The following is a 9,054-nucleotide window of genomic DNA, read 5'->3' as shown; positions in this document are numbered from 1 at the left end:
ACTGTATTTTTTGTGAAGAATCAACAACAAGTGGGACACAATCATGAAGTGGAACGACATTTATTGGATATTTCAAACTTTTTTAACAAATCTAAAACTGAAAAATTGGGCGTGCAAAATTATTCAGCCCCCTTAAGTTAATATACAATTTCAGCCCCCTTAAAAATACAATTTCAGTCTCTCGATGTGCAAAACTGATAGAGACATACCCCAAGCGACTTACAGCTGTAATCGCAGCAAAAGGTGGCGCTACAAAGTATTAACTTAAGGGGGCTGAATAATTTAGCACGCCCAATTTTTCAGTTTTTGATTTGTTAAAAAAGTTTGAAATATCCAATAAATGTCGTTCCACTTCATGATTGTGTCCCACTTGTTGTTGATTCTTCACAAAAAAATACAGTTTTATATCTTTGTTTGAAGCCTGAAATGTGGCAAAAGGTCGCAAAGTTCAAGGGGGCCGAATACTTTCGCAAGGCACTGTATGTGCCCTTGAGCAAGGCACTTAACCTTAATTTACTCCAGTGGCGCTGTACTACTATGGCTGACCCTGTAAAACAACACTGCACCCATTTGGTGTACGTGACAAATAAACACTGCTGCATGATTCAATCTAACAAAACCTTTCCAGAAACAAGATAATTTTTGGATTAGGAGGAACCAACCACACCAACCACAACCACACCAACCACAACCACATGAGCGAAGGGAGCAAATCTCAAATCACAACGGAAGTTCAGGAGGAGTTTAAGGGAAGCTGTGAGTGTTAGATCGCTCCATTGCCACCCTGGGTAAATGTCATGTTTATCTTTGCTGTCTTGAACATTCGGCCCCCATACTGTCCAGACAGTCTGCATTATCAACAGTAACATTTAGCCTTTCACAGAGGAGAACAAACAGTCTTTTAATCTGGTAACTCTGGCCTGTGCAGACCAGTTGGCAGGCATCTTCACGCTTATTTTCAACCTCTCCTTGTCCCAGTCTGTAATCCCCATGTCTCAAACTGACCACCATCATTCCTGTTCCCTATAACTCTAAGGCTACCTGCCATTATGAAGCGCTGTGAAAGGCTGGTCATGGTACACATCAACTCCATCATCCCAGACACCCTAGACCCACTCCAATTTGCATACCGCCCCAACAGATCTACAGATGATGCAATCTCAATTGCACACCACACTGCCCTCTCCCACCTGGACAAGAGGAATACCTAAGTGAGAATGCTGTTCATCGACTACATCTCGGCCTTCAACACCATAGTGCCCTCCAAGCTCTGGACTCGGGAACTGAACACCTCCCTTGGCAACTGGATCCTGGACTTCATGACGGGTTAGCACCAGGTGGTGAAAGTTGTCAACAACACCTCTCCTACGCTGACCCTCAATGTGGTGGCCCCTCAGGGGTGTGTGCTTAGCCCCCTGTTGTACTCCCTGTTTACCCACAACTGTGTGGCCACGAACGACTCCAACTCCCTCATCAAGTTTGTTGACGACACGACGGTGGTAGGCCTGATCACCAAAGGCGATGAGTCAGCCTGTAGGTAGGATGTCAGAGAACTGGCAGTGTGTTGCCAGGACAACAACCTCTCCTCCAATATCAGTAAGACAAAGGAGCTGATTGGGGACTACAGGAAACCAGAGGGGTGCACACCCTCATCCACATCTATGGGGCCGCACCAGAGCGGGTCAAGAGCTTCAAGTTCCTGGGTGTCCACATCACTGAGAACTTAACATGGTCACACCAGAACAGTCGTGAAGAAGGCACGGCAAAGCCTCTTCTCCCTCAGGAGGCTGAAATGACTTGGCATGACCCCTCAGATTCTAAGGAACTTTTACAGCTGCACCATTCAGAGCTGGTTGTATCACCGTCTGGTATGGCAACTGCACCACCCTCGACCAGAAGGCCTCACAGAGGGTGGTGCAGACGGCCCAGCGCATCACTGGGGGCGAGTGCCCAGCCATCCAGGACGCACATGCCAGGCGGTGTTTGAGAAAGTCCGAAACAACCACCCTGGACATGGACTGCTCTCCATGTTCCCATCCGGCGATATCGGTGCTTCAAGGCTAACAGACTCCGAAACAGCTTCTATCCCCTGGCCATAAGACTGTTAAATGGCTAACAACTACTGCTCTCCCTCTCCCACAGACTATCCACACGGACTCTATGCCCATCCACAGGTCTCTACCCACTCAGACACCTACGCTGCTGCTAAAATCATTATTGATTAGATGTTACTCCATTATGCTGCTGTCTATTGATTACTATTGATCTATTTATCCTGCTAATTGTCACTCTTACTCCTGTTTACATGTGTTTATATAGTACAAGTATTTATATATTCCTACTACCAGACACTTTTCAGCCCTGTTTACATGTATATCCTACTACCAGTCACTTTTTATGTATAAACCACTTTAGTATCCCTGCACATTGAATAAGGTACTGGCAATGACCGGTATATACAGTGCCTTGCAAAAGTATTCATCTCCCTTGGTGTTTTTCCAATTTTGTTGCATTACAACCTGTGATTTAAATGGATTTTTATTTGGATTTCATTTAATGGACATACACAAAATAGTCCAAATTGGTGAAGTGAAATTAATTAAATACTTGTTTTCCAAATATGCAAGCATATGTATTCACCCCCTTTGCTATGAAGCCCCTAAATAAGATCTGGTGCAACCAATTACCTTCAGACATTACATAATGAGTTAAATAAAGTCCCCCTGTGTGCAATCTAAGTGTCACATGATCTGTCACATGATCTCAGGATATATACATCTGTTCTGAAAGGCCCCAGAGTCTGCAACACCACTAAGCAAGGGGCACCACCAAGCAAGCGGCACCATGAAGACCAAGGAGCTCTCCAAACAGGTCAGGGACAAAGCTGGGGAGAAGTACAAATGTCCGAAACTTTGAACATCCCACAGACACCATTAAATCTATTATTAAAAAATGGAAAGAATATGGCACCACAACAAACCTGCCAAGAGAGGGCCACTCACCAAAACTCACGGACCAGGCATGGAGGGCATTAATCAGAGAGGCAACATAGAGACCAAAGATAAACCTGAAGGAGCTGCAAAGCTCCACAGCAGAGATTGAAGTATCGGAAGAGGGCTTTATGGAAAAAATAAGCAAACACGTTTGGTGTTCGCCAAAAGGCGTGTGGGAGACTCCCCAAACATATGGAAGAAGGTACTCTGGTCAGATGAGACTAAAATGTAACTTTTTGGCCATCAAGGGAAATGCTATGTCTGGTGCAAACCCAACACCTCTCATCACCAGGAGAACACCATGTTTTTCATCGGCAGGGACTGGGAAACTGGTCAGAATTGAAGGAATGATGGATGGCATTAAATACAGAGAAATTCTTGAGGGAAACCTGTTTCAGTCTTCCAGAGATTTCAGGCTGGGATGAAGGTTCACCTTCCAGCACTACAATGACCCTAAGCATACTGATAAAGCAACATTCGAGTGGTTTAAGGGAAAACATTTAAATGGAATGGCCTAGTCAAAGCCCTGGTGTGACTTAAAGATTGCTGTACACCAGCGGAACCCATCCAACTTGAAGGAGCTGGAGCAGTTTTGCCTTGACGAATGGGCAAAATCCCAGTGGCTAGATATGCCAAGCTTATAGAGACATACCCCAAGAGACTTGCAGCTGTAATTGCTGCAAAAGGTGGCTCTACAAAGTATTGACTTTGGGGGGGTGAATAGTTGTGCACGCTCAAGTTTTCAGTTTGTCTTATTTTTTGTTTGTTTCACTATAAATAATATTTTGCATCTTCGAAGTGGTGGGCATGTTGTGTAAATCAAATGATACAAACCCCACAACAAATCTATTTTAATTCCAGGTTGTAAGGCAACAAAATAGGAATAGTGCCAAGGGGGGTGATTACTTTGGCAAGCCACTGTACAGTACTTGGATTCTCTTTGTAGTTCTTGTGTGGTTTTTATTCTTATTTACATGTTTTACTCTATTTTCTATATAATCACTGCATTGTTCGGAAGACCTCTCAAGGTAAGAATGTCACTGTACTGTTTTACACCGGTTTTGTCCTGTGCACGTGGTGAATAACGTTTGAAACATTGTTAAGTCTAGCCTGTTATCTCTAACCTGTTTATTTTTTCACCGCAGAGAAGGGAAAGTATTTTAATCTTGCCTGGTTTATCTAGGCTGGTTTCTCACTGAGGAGAATGGAGGTTTCTTTTTGTGGTAATTAGAGAGATCACAAGCTGGGCTGTCAGATTAAATCCTGCAGTGCAGGACATCACAGGGAATGTTTGAGAAGCTGTGACTTAAAAGGCCAAAACAATGCCAGAGGGCAATGGGACAACCAGAAAGAAAAAAAGATTTTACCTGTCTTGAGCAAAGACATGCACCAGTAAGTGAAATGGAAGTGCCTGCAACTGCCTGAAGGATTTTCTGGGTTTACTGTGTCTTAGTGAAAATCTAAAATCTACACATTTTGTAAGAAGAAATAGAGAACAAACATGCACGCGCATACACACACACACACTCACGTACCCACACACACACAGACACACACACTCACGTACACACACACACATATACACACACACACACACTCACGTACCCACACACACACAGACACACACACTCACGTACACACACACACATATACACACACACACACTCACGTACCCACACACACACAGACACACACACTCACGTACACACACACACATATACACACACACACACACTCACGTACCCACACACACACAGACACACACACTCACGTACACACACACACATATACACACACACACACTCACGTACCCACACACACATATACACACACACACACTCACGTACCCACACACACACAGACACACACACTCACGTACCCACACACACACAGACACACACACTCACGTACACACACACACATATACACACCCACACACTCACGTACCCACACACACACAGACACACACACTCACGTACACACACACACATATACACACACACACACTCACGTACACACATACACAAACACACTCACGTAGACACACAAACACACGCGACCGCAGTCAAGCCTAGTAGATGTTCAAATCAATACAGCGGCTATATGAAAAGGCTAAGTATAAAAGTACAATGAACATTTCCAAAATGTCACCCTGTTGATGGTAATACATCACGTCGACAGATTACAACCAAGTCTAAATCGAAGAGGTGTAGAGGGCAATGATCAGCCACCATAGGTAATGCTAATATGGTAACCGGCTCAGGGAACCGGCTCAGTGTGCATACTACCGCTTTTTACTATCACTTTGGTACTAATTTCAGATCCCTGATGTCATTTTTCTAAACTCTAGACACAAAACTCACAACTGATGATCAAAATTCAATTTTTTTTCAAAACTCTTAACACTTATTCCAATTGCTTGGATACAATACACATAAAGCTAAGATAATTTGTCCATTGAACTAAAATCACCTGTTCAAAATGACTTAACATCAAAGTATTACCATTTCAAAATGCAATTCACACATTACGTCTGAGATGACTGTCTATCCATTTCATTACAATGATCTAACTATCAATTGATACAACTGCTCAAAATGAGAAGTAACTGTTGCATTACTCTTGATGCATAGTTTTTATGGAAACTGACAAACAATACTCTCTGTTTAGATCATGAACGTTTCAGGATAACGAGATCCATTGACACCATTTACCGTGGAAGAACTGGACTACATTATCTATGGATGTAATATTTCATCATCATTCTTTATATCAGACACTGTTTCTATGGTCCCATGTATGTAATTATTGAATTATTAATGGTGTTGCACGTTAACAGATGCCCTTCTGCACACCTCTGTTTTAAATGGCTGTTATTTGACCATTTGTGGCCTTTCTGTTAGCTTGAATGAATCTGGACATTCTCCTCTGACCTCTCTCATTAAGAGGTCAAGGTGTTTTTTGCCCACAGAACTGCCACTCACTGAATGTGTTTTGTTTATCGCACCATTTTCTGTAAACTCTAGAGACTGTAGTGTGTAAAAATCCCAGGAGGGCAGTGGTTTCTGAGATGCTGGAACCACCATGTGTGTCATCAACAATCATACCACGGTCAAAGTTGCTTAGATTACGCATCTTACCCGTTCTAATGTTTGGTCGAACAACAACTAAAGCTCTTTACTCTATATACTCTATATATTGAGTTGCAGGCAGCCACATGATTTGCTGGTCGAAGGAGCAGGCTATTTGCCTTAACATACAGGTGTACCTAATAAAGTGGCCGGTGAGTATGTATTCAGGTCCTTGTCATTGCTTTTCCAATACTGCCAACTCGTTACTGATGATTGATTTCACATTGTGGTATGAGTGTATAGTGAAATGAGCGTTATCCACCTACAACAACATAGCGATAACATGGAGCCGGCAGGTGATCCAGGTCACAATAGAGGCCAAGCAGTGGGAGGAGGAAGACGATGAAGACATGGTGATCAAAGGAATGGCAGGGGACAAGCACCCCTTCTGAGAGGTGGTCGTGGGCCTCGTTTGAGAGGTATGGGGGAATGTGGTGGTAGAGGACAAGGCCACGGACCAAGACAGCGGCAGCAACAGCAAAGAGTGTCCAATGAAATCCAAGCAATAGTTGTAGACCATGTAGTAAGTCATGGCATGACAATGACTGAGGCAACTACAATGATTCAACCAAACCTTAGATGATCAACCGTGGCCTCAATCCTCAGAACTTTCTGCAATGAGAACCGGTAAGTCTTCAGCATGCACTAAACATTAGGCTACTCTCAATTGTCAAATGACTGTATACTGCATGCCAATGTGTACCACAGAGTAGGTGACTAAATGTGCTGTTACTGTCATTTTCCTTGCAGAATTGAGACTAGGCCACATGGAGGAGGCGGAGGCAAAATTCTGACTGACCAACAAGAGCTGGCTGTGGTCAATTTGGTTCAGGCCAGTTCGCCTTACAGAAATTCGGCAGCACATCTTGGACAATGACGACATGTTCAACAATGTGGAAGCCATAAGTTAGCCGACTATTACACGCATGCTGAAAAGGCACCAGGTGTCTCTAAACCAGCTGTACCGTGGGCCTTTTGAAAGAAATGCAGACAGTGAAGCAACTTAGGACTGAGTATGTTCAGGTATGTTCAGTTTCAAGATGCCTGTTGTGAAAAATTCCCCCATAATTCTACATCATTGTAATCAGTAATTCTCTTTCCAAAATTTATTTTTAGAGGGTGATGGAGCTGGATGCTGACGAAAACCATCACAAATTACAATTTTTGGACGGCAGGCTTCAACCTGGCCAAGACAAGGAGAAGAGGTCGGAATTTAATTGGTGGAAGGTATATGATAGGCGCCCTCACGAACAAGCCACCCTTCTCCAGGCCATGGATGACGCATACAATGACTTCACGGCAGACCAGTGTCAGGCCTGGATTCGCCATGCCCGAAGATTCTTCCCAAGATGTTTGGCTAATGAAAACATCCAATAAAGTGGTGATCCTCAATGACCTACGACAGGGCATTTTTACTAGGATTACATGTCAGGAATTGTAAAAAACTGACTTTAAATGTATCAGGCTAACTATTAAATGTATCAGGCTAAACTTCCGACTTCAACTGTGTGTGTGTGTGTGTGTGTGTGTGTGTGTGTGTATATATATATATATGTATATATAATGATTTGTTGAATGTTAACAAATCATTAACTTTGTTTTAATACAACGACAAAAAACATGACCATGCAATTTCATATATGTTATAGTCTTGGAAAGATGAAGACTGTTGAAGGAGGTATTGATGAAAACACTTAACAACAACAGCACATGTCCATTCAACAGGCGCCGGCGAGGGGAACAGAAATCCAATGAGTCTACGAATTTACTGACAGGTTCGCTGGTGCCTGGCTCCTAGGGAATGAGAAGTACTGTACCAAGTTGTGTGTGTGTGTGTGTGTGTCGAGAGGTATCGAGCGAACGGCAGGACGATGGACGATGGACGGTTGGGGCCCCTCAATAAACTTCACCATGGTTACAGACATGTCGTTAAACCTGATGTCATCCATATATTCATGTCCCCTGGCCCTAATAACATCTTAATGGGTTTGTATACCAGCATAATAACAGTCCTGGTACCAAGGTATGCATTCACATGATGTGAAAACCCAGAAACAGTTTGGATTTACACTAGAACAGATTGTGATGTTGCTAATCAATAAAGGGTTTATCAGTCAAGTGATATTGGGTGGCCTACAGTATGTTACCACTGGGTTTCATAACGATGACATCACTTTTTCTGGTTAGTTATTTTTAAACAGGGTGTAGCATCATATCAGTGCATAGCCATTTACAGCAACAACCCTTCTATAACTAGCATGTAGCTACACTGGTATTCACAAACACTCCTTCTCTATGACAGCAGGAGGAGAGTGGGGATAGCATCATGCTGTCTACTACAGCACTTTAAATGGAACCCCTCCCTGCCCCGACCGGAGACGGTACAGTAAACTATAGAGAACCCCTCCCTGCCCCGTCTGTCTAGTACAGTACTTTAAATGGAACCTCTCCCTGCCCTGACTGGAAACGGTACAGAAAACTAGAGAGAGAACCCCTCCCTGTCCCAACCAGAGATGTTACAGTAGACAAGAGATGGATAGGAAATAAGATGGCGGCTGAGATGGTATCACTGGTTAGTGCCATAACTATCGGTCACCTTGGATGATGTGTAACTACTATGGTTAATATGATAACATTCTGTGGACTTTCTAATGACTTCTCTATCTTTGATTATATCTCCTACTGTACTGTACTGTGTTCCTAACTACTACTACCATAACACACACTGAGGTACCCTGCTGTTGTATTTTTTACAGAAATGTCTCTTTCAATTAAGTAGAAGAACACCAGCAAGAGGAGTCAAGCCTGTTGATCACAGAAAAGTTAGAGATTGAGAGAAGAAGAAAACAAAATCACAAATATGGAGAGAAGAAGAAAACAAAATCACAAAGATGGAGAGAAGAAGAAAACAAAATGACAAAGATAGAGAG

This window comes from Oncorhynchus kisutch, linkage group LG7 (genome assembly GCF_002021735.2).
Source record: "Oncorhynchus kisutch isolate 150728-3 linkage group LG7, Okis_V2, whole genome shotgun sequence".
In the NCBI taxonomy this organism is placed as follows: Eukaryota; Metazoa; Chordata; class Actinopteri; order Salmoniformes; family Salmonidae; genus Oncorhynchus; species Oncorhynchus kisutch.
Note: the sequence above shows the minus strand (reverse complement) of the source record.